The following is a 16,332-nucleotide window of genomic DNA, read 5'->3' as shown; positions in this document are numbered from 1 at the left end:
ACTCACACGCACACACATGCACACAAAAGGAAGATGGATTGAAGGCAGTCTGGAGTCGGAAATGGATCAAAAACATTTTAATATGCAAATAGTTGCCTGGGGTGGAGAAGTAATGGAAACAGATGTGTTTTTGAACTTTCTCATGTTATCAGAAATCCTGATTTATAGTAATTACAGAAACTGTAAGAAGCCTAAATGTCAGTGAGTTGTTGGATGCCATGAAGATGTTATTAGTCTTAGTAGCATCCTGAATTAATCTCCTGAAAACTTCATGCATTGACTTTCTTTTCTTACTGAAAGTGATATTTAATTCCAACAAGAAAAGTCCAAGTACAGAATCCTGGGAGGCAAAGAAAGACAGCAAAGGTGAGCTGGAAAAGGCACCAACTCAGAAACATACAGCTGTTGCTCGTAGCAACAAGGATGATGAGTTAATACAACTCAGTAAACTGGAGCTCTTAATAATGAGGGACTGATTAAATGGTACCGGATGAGCTGATTGGATAACTCGGAGCAAGGTGATGTGCAATGCTGTCAAAACTATTGATTAAATACCAAGCAAATCCAGGCTTAGTGATGCTAATGCATTTTATGTGTATTGCACTTTACATTTAGGCAAAGTGCAACTGAGTAAAAAAACAACAACATAAAAAAAATACAAAAAAAAAATACAAAAAAAAAAAAATCGCTGACATCGTACTAATTTCCTTTTTACTTATAAAATCTGCTTATTTGGAGTGTGCTTGATTTTTATGGATTTCTTTCTTCGTTATTTATTGTCATTATCATTAAAATGCTAAAAATCAGTACATGTTCATTTGAATTAAATGATTTCTGCTTTAAAGCATTAATCAGTCCAGCAAATCAAATCAAATCAAACTTTATTTATAAAGCACTTTTCAAGCTGGGGCAACACAAAGTGCTTCACATGAAAAAAATCAATTTATGCAAATTAAAAACATAACGAGCCAATGCACACATCAAAAGAGACTAGATAAAACAAATAAACAAATGAAAAAAATTATTTAAAAGCAAGTCAGATAAATAAGAGGCCCAAGATCATTAAGACATTTATAAACTACTAAAAGAACCTTAAAATCAATCCTGAAACACACAGGGAGCTAATGCAGCGATTTCAAACCTGGTGTGAACTGTTCCCTCTGGTCCTCATCAGAACTCTGCTGCTGAGTTCTGGAGTAGTTGCAGGTTAGAAATGGACTTTCTGGGAAGACCAGCGGACTCTGCTGATGCTTTTAAGATGATAAAATTCTGTCTTTGTGACATTTCTGATGTTTGGAATAAAATCCAGCTCAGAGTCGAAAAGAACACCTAGGTTTTTCACACAGAGGGATTGAAATTATGTAGTTTTGTTAAAGTGATCTCTCTCTTGTCTTCAGGACCGATAATTAAAACTTGAGTTTTGTCCTGATTGAGCTGTAAGAAGTTCTCTGCCATTCATGACTTTATATCCAAAATCCAGTTTAAAAGGACGTTAACTGGCTCAGGTCATAAGGAGACAGCAATGTAAAGCTTTGTGTCATCAGCATACTTGTGGTAGTCAATGCCGTGTCTCCTGATGACATCCCCATGCGGCAACATGTACAAATTAAGTATTGGGCCTAAAATCGATCCTTAAAATCGATCCTTGGGGAACCCCACACTTGACTTCATGGATTCTTGAGGAGCAGGTTTCCATACTTACAAAGAATTTTCGATCTGTGAGATAGGAGTAAAACCAATTAAGAACAGTACCTGAGAGGCCCACGAGACTTCTGAGTCTGTCTAATAAAATCTGGTGATCTACTGTATCAAAGGCGGCACTAAGATCCAGTAGAACCAGGACAGACAGTTTCTGTAAGTCAAAGTTAAATCTGGGGTCATTAATAATCTTTAAAAGGGCGTTTTGGTACTGTGGTTTGTCCTTAAACCAGACTGATATTTTTCTAAAATCTTGTGTTTATTCAAAAACTCATGAAGTTGAATAAAAACAGCTTTTTCTGTCATTTTACCTGGCCTGCAAAGGCCTGTAAAGTCCTCACATGCAGCATATGATCTAGGCATGGAAGACTTATTAAAACTTGTGTTTATTAAAAGATTTATTGTTTTAAAAAGAAATTTGGGGTTATTCTTCAATAAGATTGGAAATATTAAGTGTTCCGACTTGTTTAACTGTTTTATTCTAGGTTTTGAGTTGTTCCTTAAAAATTTCTAAATAAATGATTAATTTTGTTTTCCTCCATTTCCTCTCTACTCTCCTACAATGTCTTTGATTTGCTCATTCCTCCATGTTGGTAAGGGTTTGGATTTTATTATTTTAGTTTTGAGAGGAGCTACAGCATCGATAGCTCACTTAAGTTTGCTGTTAAAATGATCCACAATAAAATCACATGATGCAGGTAAAATCTGAGCAGGAGTTTCATTTGAAATTACAATAAAATTTACATCCACTTCAGAAGTAATATATCGTTTCCTCCCAGTTCTCACTGAGGCCTCCTGTTGGCTAAAAGTGGTGATGTTAAAAAACACACAGTAGTCGTCTGATACAGCCCGATCAACAACAGAGGACACACCAGTGGACAGACCATAGGTTAGGACCAGGTCCAGGGTCACACCAGTGGACAGACCATAGGTTAGGACCAGGTCCAGGGTCCCACCAGTGGACAGACCATAGGTTAGGACCAGGTCCAGGGTGTGTCCTATGTTGTGGGTAGGCTGTGTGACATGTTTCAAATCTAAACAGTTTAAAATTGTAAAAACTCTTCTGCAAGCCCATCAGATCTGTTGTCAATATGTAGGTTAAAATCACCAGTTATTAAAATTTTACTGTATTTTGTGTGTATTAAAGTTAAAAAGTCAGAAAATTCTTGTATAAAGCAGGGGGGAGGCTTGGGTGGTCTGTAGACTGTAACAAAACAAGTGGGTCGCTAAAAACAAAAGCATGATGTTCAAATGACGAGTAATTATCAAACAACAATGTTTTTGCTAAGATTGATCCTCGAGCAATTGATGCAGTTTCACCCCCTCTTCTGCCTCCCCTGGTTGAAAATAAAAAATTAAAATTTGGGGGAGAAGCCTCAGTGAGGATAGCTAGAGCATCAGTATCAAACCAGGTTTCAGTTAAAAAGAGACAGTCAATTTTATTATCTGAAATCAGATCAGTAATTATAAAAGATTTGTTTAAAAGAGAGCGGATATTTAGAAGTGCCTTGTTAAAATTCGTAGGTGAGTTCTTTTGCTGAATAACGGATCCAGAATTTGTAGGGCTATGGGAATGGGACGGAGACATTGAATGATAGAGATATGTGACTGAGGGTGTTTGTAATGCCCGTTGGTGACGAGTACTGGTATATGATGGTAAAGAAGGTCGGGTTGGACTGGGCATGTGTTCTGGCTGTGATGTCAATGTGAGAATAATTTGCAGGAGTGGAGTGTGTGTTCAATATTCATGGAAAAGAGTTGTAATCCTGTTTGATTTGGATGAATGCCATCTGATTTAAAGAGGTATAGTCTATTGTAAAAGGATGAGAATATGGAATGTTGATGGAGTTGCAGAAACCTTTAAGCCAGATATGGAGCTGCTGCAATGCGGCTGATTGTGACATCTCCAAAACGGCGGAAGGGCAGTGGTCCGGAAATTATACTTTGTTTGTTTAAATGTTTAATGCTGTGGATGAGGTGAATGAAGTGTTCTTTAAGGGTCTCTGACTGCTGTAGTTTCATGTCTTTGTACCAGCATGGACAATAAATGTGGAAACAGAGGGGTGTTGATGGGAGCATGTGGGTGGAGTCACTCATGTCATTAACAAGTGCACCTGGATAACAGAATGTGAGGCACTGTTGACTCGAATATGCCTGTCTATAGATGAACCCATGATGAAAGTGTCTGGGCTTTGGCCATTTGACCTGGTTCTGACAGCTGACACATTCCTGTCAGCAGCCGAATACGTTCTGGAGGCCCCTGCAGCAACAGCAGAAAAGGAGGCAGGCATCGGGGGAGAAGGGCAGGCGGTCTTTGCTTTGGATATCCCTGCTGCAGGGGATGCAGCAGAGGCAGGCGCAGCAGAGGAGGACACAGTCTTCGCCACAGAGCTTCCCGCTGTAGGTGTCATGGAAGAGGAGCCGGCGGTCCCCCTGGTGGAGATCCCCGCAGCAGGAGCAGAGGAAAACGTGCTTGTAGCCCCCGCAGATGAGTAATGCTGTGCTCCAGAGTGTTCACTCACCGCATCTCTGAGGAGCTTCCAACGTTTTGCTGAAGATGACCTCCGGAGCTGGAACTCTCCATTTGGGTGAGCCTGGATGGAAGCAGTGGCCGGTCGCTTGTCACTCGGTGCCAAGTCCCCACTTCAGGCGGCCTCCAGATCACAGTTGAACGACATGGCGGTTAACCCCCCGTTGGACACAGGTGCCGATATGGTATTAAAGCGGTTTGACAGGACAAGGTTGCCACAGTCCAAGGCCCTCTTCCTCCGGCAAACAACTTCGGACCAGAGCAGGCTTTTGGGTGTTGAGCTCAGAGACCGAGGTGATGTGTTCTGTTCCCAAGGTACCGTGATCTGCCTGTCATTGTTTGAATGTTCCAGTTTCTCGGTAGCGGTAGACAGAAACTGAGGCATTTAGTCTCCACCGGTGTCTAGAGACACGGGTTTCATGTGTAAAATTTTAAAACGGCTTCAATAAAAGCTATAATACTGGTAAAAACAATTAAAAGCAGTAAAGAATTGTACAAAACAATACTGTATAATACTGTCAAGCAAGGCCATGCTAAATCCATCCAGAGTTTTTATGGAAACAAAAATATCTATTAGAAAAATGAACAGAACACTTTTCAGCTTTTTATTTACATTAACAAATTGCACATAATTATGAACTGATGAAAAGTCAGAAAAAATCTTGGCGTTTGGTGCCAAAAGCCCTCTCATGTCCCAGGAAACATTCCATCAAGCCCATTTTTGGGTTGTTCCCTGTAGAGAAGAGAGACTGACCCTAAAGTATTGATCCCTACAACATTAACGTTGGTGTTCCTGTTATCGATATTTTAATCAATCTGCCCACTCCTTTAAATATACCCTGAAGTCATGTTTGATTGCATGTCATTCTCAGGTGTTTCAGGCTCAGACACCATTCCAACAAACAATTGTTGAGAAAAGATGGAGTACATAAACACCTGTCTTTCTTGTCTTTTCTATCTGGAACTTGCCATTGGCTTTGCTGGACCCAGGGTATTGTTTGTAGTTTAATTCATAATGTGAAGTTAACTTTGTTGTTTTTTTGTTTTTTTTAATGGATTAAGTTTGAATGCTCAGGAAAAGAATCATCAATCCCCATGATGCATTGATTCAAATAGAAATGCAGGTGTTGAAATCTAAATGAGACAAATTTACTTAAAGGTTTGGTTTTACTGTATAAAGGGTTTCTTGGCTCTAGCAGCCTTTAAATGACAGTAGCTGGACAGGTTATGGGTCAGACATGCAGCAAATCGCCTCAGACAGGATTCGAGCTGTGGCCCAGCACCATCGAGGAGCTGCAGTCTCTGTCTACAGGGCGGTTTTACATTTTTCACTGTCAACAGTTAAAAAAACACTTTACAACTTTTTCACCATCACCTCACTAGACTACATTTTAACCTGGTTGCCATGGAGACATGTCAGCCCAGCAGTCCCCGCACCAGGACAGAGAACCAGGGCAGGTAATTGATTGCTGTGGGAGGGCCCCATTTATCAAATGAATTTTGACTTTTTAAGAGAATAAATTCCAGTTTAATAATTTAATATTTTACCTATGTCGAAGTAGATTAGGTATAGAATATAATAAAAAAATTTGGTTTTTTTTCTATTGAAAAAAAAAAAAACAAAAAACAAAAAAACCTTCATTCATGGACCAGATTTTACACAATAACCACTCAGATGTTTCCATCAGGCTCAGGCCGCTCAGCAACATCCACATCCCAGCCAGAGGAACCGTGGAGGAACGTTCAGTAAGCTTCCACATCCCAGCCAGAGGAACCGTGGAGGAACGTTCAGTAAGCTTCCACATCCCAGCCAGAGGAACCGTGGAGGAACGTTCAATAAGCTTCCACATCCCAGCCAGAGGAACCGTGGAGGAACGTTCAGTAAGCTTCCACATCCCAGCCAGAGGAACCGTGGAGGAACTCTCGGTAAGTTTCCACATCCCAACTTGAGGAACCGTGGAGACAAATCATGAACCCAGGTTTCCTTTGCCCTGACGTGGCTCACCGGGGCCCCCCTCTGAAGCCAGGCCTGGACATGGGGCATGGAGGCGAGCGCTTGGTGGCTGGGCCTTTGCCCATGGGGCTCGGTCGGGCTCAGCCCGAAAGGATGACATGAGCCCCCACTCCTGTGGGCTCACCACCTGCAGGAGGGGCCATAGGGGTTGGGTGCAGTGTGAGTGGGGGTGCGGCCAAAGGCGGGGACCCTGGCGGTCTGATCCTCGGCTGCAGAAGCTAGCTCTAGGGACGTGGAACGTCACCTCTCTGGCGGGGAAGGAGCCTGAGATGGTGCATGAGGTTGAGCGGTTCCGGCTAGATATAGTTGGACTCACCTCGACACACGGCTTGGGCTCTGGAACCACTGTCCTTGAGAGGGTCTGGACCCTCTTCCATTCTGGAGTTACTCCCGGTGAGAGGCGCCGAGCAGGTGTGGGCATGGTCATTGCCCTCGACTTGGCACCTGTACATTGGGGTTTACCCCGGTGGACAAAAGGGTAGCCTCCCTCTGCCTTCAGGTGGAGGGACGGGTCCTGACTGTTGTTTGTGCTTATGCACCAAACAGCAGTACCTGTCCTTCTGGAGTCATTGGAGGGGGTGTTGAAAAGCACTTCTTCTGGGGGACTCTCTCGTTCTGCTGGGGGACTTCAATGCCCACGTGGGCAATGACAGCAAGACCTGGAGGTGCGTGATTGGGAGGAATGGCCCTCCTGATCTAAATCCGAATGGTGTTTTGGACTTCTGTTCTCGTCATGGATTGTCCATAACAAACACCTTGTTCAGGCATAACAGTTTCCACATGTGCACTTGGCACACTTGACACGCTAGGCTGAAGTTCGATGATCGACTTTGTAGTCATATCGTTGGGCTTGGGGCAGCATGTCTTGGACACTCGGGTGAAGAGGGGGGCTGAGCTGTCAACTGATCACCACTTGGTGGTGAGTTGGCTCAGATGGTGGGGGAGGATGCCAGTCAGTCCCCTGTCAGAAAGCATTACAACTCCCATCTCCTCAGTGGCAGGGTCCCGGGGGCGGATTAGGTACGCCCAGAGTTCCTTTAGGCTCTGGATGCTGTAGGGTTTTCTTGGCTGACACGCCTCTGCAGCATCGCGTGGACATCGGGGAAAGTTCCCCTGGACTGGCAGACTGGGGGGGCGTGCTCCAACTACAGAGGGATGACACTCCTCAGCCTCCCTGGTAAGGTCTATGCAGGAGCATGGAGTGCCGGACCACCTTGTATAAGTTGTTCGGTCCCTGTACGACTGTCAGAGCTTGGTCTGCATTAAATCACAATCGTTTGATGACTACTGTACTTTTTCATATCATCATTATCCTATTTTCTTTATGTATCATGTAGTACTGTGGTAGTTTATATTATTTTCTTGTGGTGTGTTTTAGGCAGCCTAGACAACTGTTATTTACACATTTTAATCCTGTCCTTTTCTCCCTTTTTTCGCTCTTCCTCGATCTCCCTGTCAGGTTCGGCACTGACATATAAAGATAAAAAAAAAATAAGATTACAATAAAAATAATAAAAATATCAAGGACCACCATTCTGTATGTTAGGACAGGGTTAAAAAAAACAAACAAACAAACAAAAAAAAAAATTTGAATCGTTTCCGGTGAGGGTTGGACTCCCACAGGGCTGTCCTTTGTCACCGTCGCCTTACTGGTGTCTGAAGGAAATTCTTTATAATGTGCAGCCATGGATTACTTGTACATTACTAATGCATCACCAACAAGCCTGATGTTCACATATTGTTTTAGTTGCATACCATGCACCTCATTAGGGATGGGAATTGATAAGAATTTAGCAATACCGATTCCATTATTAATATCACTTATCAATTCGATTTCTTATCAATTCCCTAAATGATTCTCATTGAGTTAGGGGAAAAATATATTACAAATGGGTTTAGTTGCAATAACTCTTTGATTCTAAGCATGGACCAAATTAAAGCTGTCTTAGCTTAAAAAATAAAAATTCCTCTTTTTAGCATATAATTAGTTTGCAATTTCCAACTGTTGAACTTTAACAGTTTTTGTGCAGAAAATTCATGTTTGCCTTTTCAGGAAGGCTACGAGATCTTTCAGGACTCGAGGTGTCTCCAACTGTGGAGAACACCCTCTCAGATGGGGTGGAGGAAGCTTGGACACAGAGATACTTCTTAGCTAAAGTCGACAACATTGGCAGTGTGTCTTTTTTCACCCACCGCCAGAGGATGGCGCTGTCCTTGGTTGGAATGGAAGGAAGACTTTTATATAGTTGGACTTCTTACTGCCCCTGCAAAGACAAAAACTCACTTTCCTCTTCTTCAAAAAGTTCTTTTAGGGCTGTCTTTTTTGCTGGTTTATGGATGGCGTCTGACATTATACACAAATAGAAATTGTGATCTCCAAAGTTCAATTTGAAATTAAATAGTGTAATAACCCATGCTATCTGTCATCCTTTACCAAAAAGAGCAAAACTCACATAGTCATCTTCATACTTTCTGCCTGGCTCTGTTTCTCCCAGTTCTGACAGCTTAAAAAATATTCAGCATGAAAGAACCAGTGAGCAACAAAAAAGGTCTCAGAATGGAAATCTGCTGCAGTCAAAGCTATTTTAAAACTGAAATACATTTTCTATTGCTGCTGTGTGTTTGCTGCCACAGCTGCAGCCCTGACCCTGTTCCAGATTTCATCCCCATCAATTCTGGATTTAAGTCTGTGGTCTAACAGTTGCTTCCACCAGGAATGTTATGATATTCCCATCCTGAAGTTTAAAATGGAGGACCAACAATAAAAATGTAGGGAAAAAGGAGATTAAATATGAAAGAGCTTTGATATATGCATATATATATGTGTGTGTGTGTGTGTGTATGTATGTATGTATGTATGTATGTATGTATGCAATTACTGGCTGGGATAATAAGTTGGCCAAAGGAGGAAGTTCAGGCCACGAATGTTAAAAAAAACACAAGAGGCTGTTTACTGTGCATGGAGGGTTCCACCCCAAATCCAGAGGCATACACTTAGCCCAAAGAGGGTGGCCAAGGACTAGTGAGCATCAGGGCCACTATCCAGGATGAAACATCCAAGCTCCATGAATACATCAGGAAGATGGCCTCAAGGGATGAAGCACTGAGTGAAAGTCTCAGCCAATGGAACCTGGAGGAAAATGAAATGGAGGAACCATCATGGAGGACAAGCTCTGCATGGGATGCACCACCGACAGATAGCAGATAGCCATACCACACAGGACCCCAGGTCTACCACACCAGGCAGGATCCCAGGTCTACCACACCACACAGGACCCCAGGTCTACTACACCTGGCAGGACCCCAGGTCTACCACACCAGGCAGGATCCCAGGTCTACCACACCAGGCAGGATCCCAGGTCTACAACACCACACAGGACCCCAGGTCTACCACACCACACAGGATCCCAGGTCTACTACACCAGGCAGGACCCCAGGTCTACCACACCAGGCAGGATCCCAGGTCTACCACACCAGGCAGGATCCCAGGTCTACCACACCACACAGGACCCCAGGTCTACCACACCACACAGGATCCCAGGTCTACTACACCAGGCAGGACCCCAGGTCTACCACACCAGGCAGGACCCCAGGTCTACCACACCAGGCAGGATCCCAGGTCTACCACACCACACAGGACCCCAGGTCTACCACACCACACAGGACCCCAGGTCTACCACACCACACAGGATCCCAGGTCTACCACACCAGGCAGGACCCCAGGTCTACCACACCACACAGGACCCCAGGTCTACCACACCACACAGGATCCCAGGTCTACCACACCAGGCAGGACCCCAGGTCTACCACACCACACAGGACCCCAGGTCTACCACACCACACAGGACCCCAGGTCTACCACACCACACAGGATCCCAGGTCTACCACACCAGGCAGGACCCCAGGTGCAGACTGTGCAAAGAGGCCCCTGAAACAATCCAGCACCTTACAGCAGGGTGAAAGATACTTGCAGGCAAAGAATACATGGAACACCATAACCAGGTAGCCGGTGAATTTGGACTGGAGACCCCTAGGTCACAATGGGAAACACCTCCCTCTGCCACAGCTGTCCCTGTCTGTGAGTTGTAGACTTTTCCCTTATTCTGACCTTCTCTGGCATAGTGCAATGTTACAATGAGGTAATGATCTTGAGTAAAACCTGTCCATCCATCAGCTGTGATGGCTGCCTCTGTGACTTGTTTCAGGTCTGAGATCAGATTGCTCTTTTCAACCTCACACTAAGCAGGGATCAAATGGTTTATTAAACTCTCTGCTTGGGGGTGGTATTTTGAGTTGACAGTCTTTGTCATCTCCCTACAGAACATGTCATGGGAATCTATAGAGCCAAGCTGTAATGCTTAAAATAATATTTTGACTATTCTAATTTTCAGTTGGGCTATGCCCGACAATATGCAGCAAATTATCCTACCAAAACTCACAGGCTTCCACTGTAGCAAAAGGGTGCTACCCTTTCACCACAAACCTAAAGACTTCACACGTGTGGTCAAATGTTTCAGCATGTTGGAGGTGCTGCCCCCCCCCCCCCCCCCCTTTGCGATCAAAGCTCTGCACTCGTTGCAGCTGGTCCTAGTTTTTGTAAAATAAAGTCATACTTTGGAGCGCTTCTGTCTTGACGCCATCTTGGCTATGTTTTCAGCCAAAATACACAACGTGTCTGACGTCATCGCGCAAATGCGTCAGACACTAGCGGAAGCTTGATCGTTAGACAGACCAACAATTCCAAGGAACAATACTGGGAGCTGGTTCTCTTTAAGAACTGGTTTTTGGTTCCCATCCCTACACCGCATCTAACTGGATAAAATGTCTCTTAATAATTTTAACACTGTGCTTAATCACAAAAGACTGTTGGATTTAATTGATTGAATTAACAGAATAACTTGTTCTTTAATAGTTTGGAGTTTTTAAGTAGGACACAGGTCCTCCCAGCGTTACCACAGAGTAGGCAGAGTGTTGCCAGTTTTTGTGGGATTTGTTAAATTGTTAAATTGTACACAGTTAAGATACAGATACACAGTTAAATTGTGTATCTGGTTTACTGTCTCTGCTGTTTTGTAGTAAACTATTCAGTTAGGTGAAGACAGTAAACTCAGTGCCACGGTTGTTGAAAATGTTGCAAGAATGCAAACCCAGAAGCAGATAACATGGAGGACTGAGGAAGGGATAACTGTTTTATTATAGTGATGAAGACTCGGCTTGATCTTGGTCCAGGAAGTCTTCACTAAGAAGAGGAAGAAGACTAATGTGGATCTGGGAAAAGAATAAACAGAGACGAATAGAAACGCTTACTGTAATCCGGATGAAAACGGACTGACAACACTGGCTTGACTTGAGACACATGGAAAGTGGGATGGATACGCAGTGTGGAAGGAAGTCGAGACGAACTGCAGACTAACTGAATAGCGGGTCGATCACATAAGGGCCAATGAAAGAGCTAGTTTAGGGCAGCTTTGTGGTGGGAGGGGCTTACGTGGTCATAGACAGTATACACCAGGGGTGTCAAACTCTGGTTCTCAAGGGCTGCTATCCTGCAGGTTTTATTTACTTTCTTGCTCCAACACACCTGAATAAAATCAAATGGATCCAACAGCTTCTTGTCAACGTCAACAATAACCCACTAATTTCAGTCAGGTGTCTTAGTTCAGGGAAACAATGAAAACCTGCAGGATAGCGGCCCTCGAGGACCGGAGTTTGACACCCCTGGTATAGGCCCATTCCCTCAACAGGTTCGGCCAGGACGGGACGGGTTGGTTTCCTCAGGCAAGAAGAGGAAAATATTAAATATAAAGTAAACATTTCCAAATGAAAATGTGAAAAAAATGATTGCTTTTTGTATTTTAGTGATTTTAGTTTTTGGAAACTATAAACCAAAATGAAGCCATTTCACATTTTTGTTAATTTATTTTAACAGTGAAAAGGAAAAAAGATCCACGACCCTGCATGAATAAATGACCGCTGATGTACTTTTTGGAAGGACAGTTTTGATATTAGGCACAGTAGTTATTAGGCACAAACTGGCTTTAATAGGAAATTAAATTATGCATATTTTGCAACATCATCTCAAATTTACCTTTACAAAAAGATCTGGTTGGAGATGAGTAACTATGTGTGCTTTTATTCCACCATCACAATAAGCATAACTTTTCTCTAATGGCACAGTTTGAAAGCCCTAAGAAGGAAAGCATCGATGTCATGCCAGATTCTTTTCCAATCAGACTCTGGTCCTGTTGAGGATGCTGCCACAGTGCTGCTAGTTATTAAAACACAGGAACGACATGAAATGTTTTTCTCTCAGCACGGAATAACTGCAGCATCGATTATTTAGTTTTATATTATTTAATCACTGCGGATGATGTGTATCTGCTTATACAAGCACATCACACAAAGATTAGAGTCAGTCCCCAGCACGGAGTGTCCATGTTATGCATCTTTATTCATGATAATGAATAAGTTTTCTATCCCAAGTATGTTTCCTTTGGCCGAGGAATTAAGCTGGTGAGGATCCTCACGTGTGATGAAGTGTTATCAACTGTGCGACTCTGAATGTCAAAGTTTGCTGCTGCATCTCGTGCAGCGCTGCTAGAACACACAGCATCACGCCTTTGTCCGATTTAGTGGAAACTCACTAATTGAAGAGGTGAACACAAATACAGGGGAAGTGCCCCCTGGCTGGATGGAGGTTTATAAGATAAACTTGGTAAAAAAAAAGCCTTCTTTGTGAGCTCATAGTAGAACGTTTCTTTGTCTCTCTCATTCGCAGGCTGGCCTTTTCCTTTAGCCAAACCTTTGGGTTGAAAGAGAACTATTAACAAGGGATGTATTGCATCTATCCCTACAGCAAGCCCAGTGCTCATTTTATTCATAGACTCTTTGTGAGACAGGGGTTTATTACCTTCTCAAGAAAAGCACATGGGTCTGTGTTTTAGATTCATGCCTCAAGGACCAATAACATTTCGAGAGATAGTCGTCACTCTTTGACCCCTGAAAAGAAACAGACCCATTCATGTCTCTCAGCCAGCTTCAATCCACACTCCAGTGTTTCCCACTTCCTTGGCAACCAGCCACTCTTCAGGGCATTTTGTCAAAGGAAGATCCTTAACATTTACTGTGTGCTCAAAAAAATATATATAAAAGGAAAAAATGGCTGCACTAGCTTCTTCATACGATTTGCTGTCAAATCACACTGCAGCCAGAAAATCGTCAGTCATTAACACAGCTGGATGGGTCGGTAAGGAAGCCGTGAACATAAACACACTCACAAAGACGTTCAGACTACAACCGACAAGGAGAGCAGTGTGAGCTGCGAGTAGTTCCTCAGTCCAGTACAAGGAGAAATATCAAAACACTGGAAATGAGAAGTTTTTTTCACTGTTACACCAGAATCATGAGGAGAAAAAAGAAAAACTTCTTCACCTCTTCTGTTAACAAGACTTTGGAGCCGCTACAGAGCTGCAGAGCAGATTACCCAGCAAGCTCCAGGAAACAGTTGATGAAGCACTTTCTCAGCTATTTACATCATTCAATATGCAAAAGAAACCACTTCCAAGCTTTTTTTTTCTTTTACATTCCTGTGCCTTAAGGGTTAAGTTGGTGGTGAGAACCTGTTCTGGTTATCTCAAGCCTCTGAGAAGAAAACAGTTCCTTCCTGAGGGGTGTACTACAACATACAGACAGTTTTCAGTGTGAGGAAGGTTGGATCACCATGGAAACGTAGGCTGAACTCATAACCTGCTCCGAGGCAGGTTATGTTCTGATAAAATCATCAGGGAAAAAAAGCTAAAACATCCCTAATATCAAAATACAGACAGGAAACATTAGATATTTAGGTATAAATATTTCCCCCAGATTATCAGATTTAACAAAATTAAACTATGTTCAGCTACTAAAAACAATAGAAGATGATCTCTTACGGTGGAGGCGCTTACCCATCTCACTAATGGGGAGAGTTGCCACCATTAAGATGATGATCCTACCTAAAGTTAATTACTTATTTTCAATGATACCCACTAAACCCTCCACCAGTTGGTTTAAATCTCTGGACTCTTTCATATCCAAGTTTCTTTGGAAAAACAAGCCGTCACGTATCAGTCTTAAAACCTTACAGCAGACTAAAGATAGAGGAGGACTGGATCTACCAAACTTTAATCACTACTTTATAGCTAACAGGCTGCAGTACATCTCCAAGTGGCTCAAACCCAGTTATCTGGATGAGCCGTGGCTAGATGTGGAGCAGGCTTTGTGTGAGGACTTAGTCATCTCTGACCTGCCGTTCATCAGCTCAACCATTAAACCATATAAGTGCTTTAAAAGCCTTAACATCCGTTTTTCCTTAATGGCTTGGTGGGAATTCTGTAAGATAACCAGATCTTCCCTCTTTCCATGTAGACTTACACCCATCTGGAACAACCCTGACATCCTGCAGAACAAAAAGATGATAAACTTCACTCAATGGAAGACTAAAGGAATACAACAGTTAGGACAGATAATAGAAAATGGAAACTTGGTATCTTTCAGCACAATAATCTCACAGTATGGAATCATCAGTAATAAATTCTTAGAGTACCACCAACTAAAATCAATTATATATAAGAAGTATACCCCTGTACAGTTAGACTTGCAGCTTCCTGTCAGAATAGCAGAATTCTTGAATCTTAATACTCCAAAATTATTATCAAAAATATATAGATTACTTGCAAAGTTAGAAGACAGGATATCTCTCCCAACTTCAAAATGGGAAGATGATTTATCTAATAACTTTGATAAGAAAAGATGGTCACAAATATGTTTAAACACGTTTAAAATGACTCAGAATTCAAATATACAACTAATACAATTCAAAATTCTCCATAGAACTCATTACAGGACACAGGATGTTCAGGATGGGCCTTTCACCATCAGATATCTGCCCACACTGTTCTGAGAACACTTCTGATAGCTCCTGACCCCTCCCCTCCCCCACTCTTCACTACATACACAGGTAGGGCTGTGGGAGGTGTGCTTGTTGCGCTGGGCGGGGCAGGGGGGTCATCATAGTGGCCCCACTGCTTCGCCAAGCGGCAGCATGCCTCCCAGCTTTTAATTCCACTTAGTCACTGAACACAAATAACATTTGCAACATACAAACACGTTTTGGGGGGCGGAACATGCGAGGTCAGGTGGGTGGGACTGCTCAGGTGGCCCCACCCCCTCCTCAATGCAGTAACTGCCCCCCAATTTTAACTCTTTTAATTGCAAACAGCACATAATATATTCCCTCGCTAGTGGGGGAGGGAAGGGGGATGGGGTCTTTAAGCGCCCCTGTCTCCATGGATGGCCCGGGGGCGGGGCGGGCCGGGTGGCCTGTCGCATTGGCCCGGGGCGTGGGCGGGCTGTCCCGGGGGATTCTGGCTGCTGGCCCTGGGGGGAAGGTGCTGTTTTGGGGGTGGGGAGTGGGGGGCTGGGGCGATGTGGGGGGGTGGGGGCCTGGCTCATGTCTCCTCGCCTCCTGGCTGAGGCTGTCCCCCCGGGACATAAGGTGGCGGGAGGATGATGGTGAAAGGATGGTGTTTGTGTGGGAGGAAGGTGTATGTGAGGGAGGATGGTGTATGGGTAGGAGAATGGTGTGAGGATGGGTAGTGGAAGGATAGTGTGTGTGTGTGTGGGAGGATGGGGTATGTGTGGGAGGATGAATGGTGGAAGGATGATGTATGTGTGGGAGGATGGGGTATGTGTGGGAGGATGGATGGCGGAAGGATGGTGTGTGTGTGGGAGGATGGATGGTGTATGAGAGGGAGGATGGTGTATGGGTAGGAGAATGGTGTATGTGTGGGAGGATGGGTAGTGGAAGGATAGTGTGTGTGTGTGTGGGAGAAATGGGTAAGTGAAGGTGGATGTATGGTGTAGAAGAGGGAGGATGGTGTATGTGTGGGAGAATGGTGTATGTGTGGGAGGATGGGTAGTGGAAGGATAGTGTGTGTGTGTGTGGGAGGATGGGGTATGTGAAGGTGGATGTATGGTGTATGAGAGGGAGGATGGTGTATGTGTGGGAGGATGGATGGTGGAAGGATGATGTATGTGTGGGAAGATGGGGTAT

Source organism: Melanotaenia boesemani, chromosome 3, assembly GCF_017639745.1.
Source record: "Melanotaenia boesemani isolate fMelBoe1 chromosome 3, fMelBoe1.pri, whole genome shotgun sequence".
Taxonomy (NCBI): Eukaryota; Metazoa; Chordata; class Actinopteri; order Atheriniformes; family Melanotaeniidae; genus Melanotaenia; species Melanotaenia boesemani.
This window is presented reverse-complemented; position numbering follows the sequence as displayed.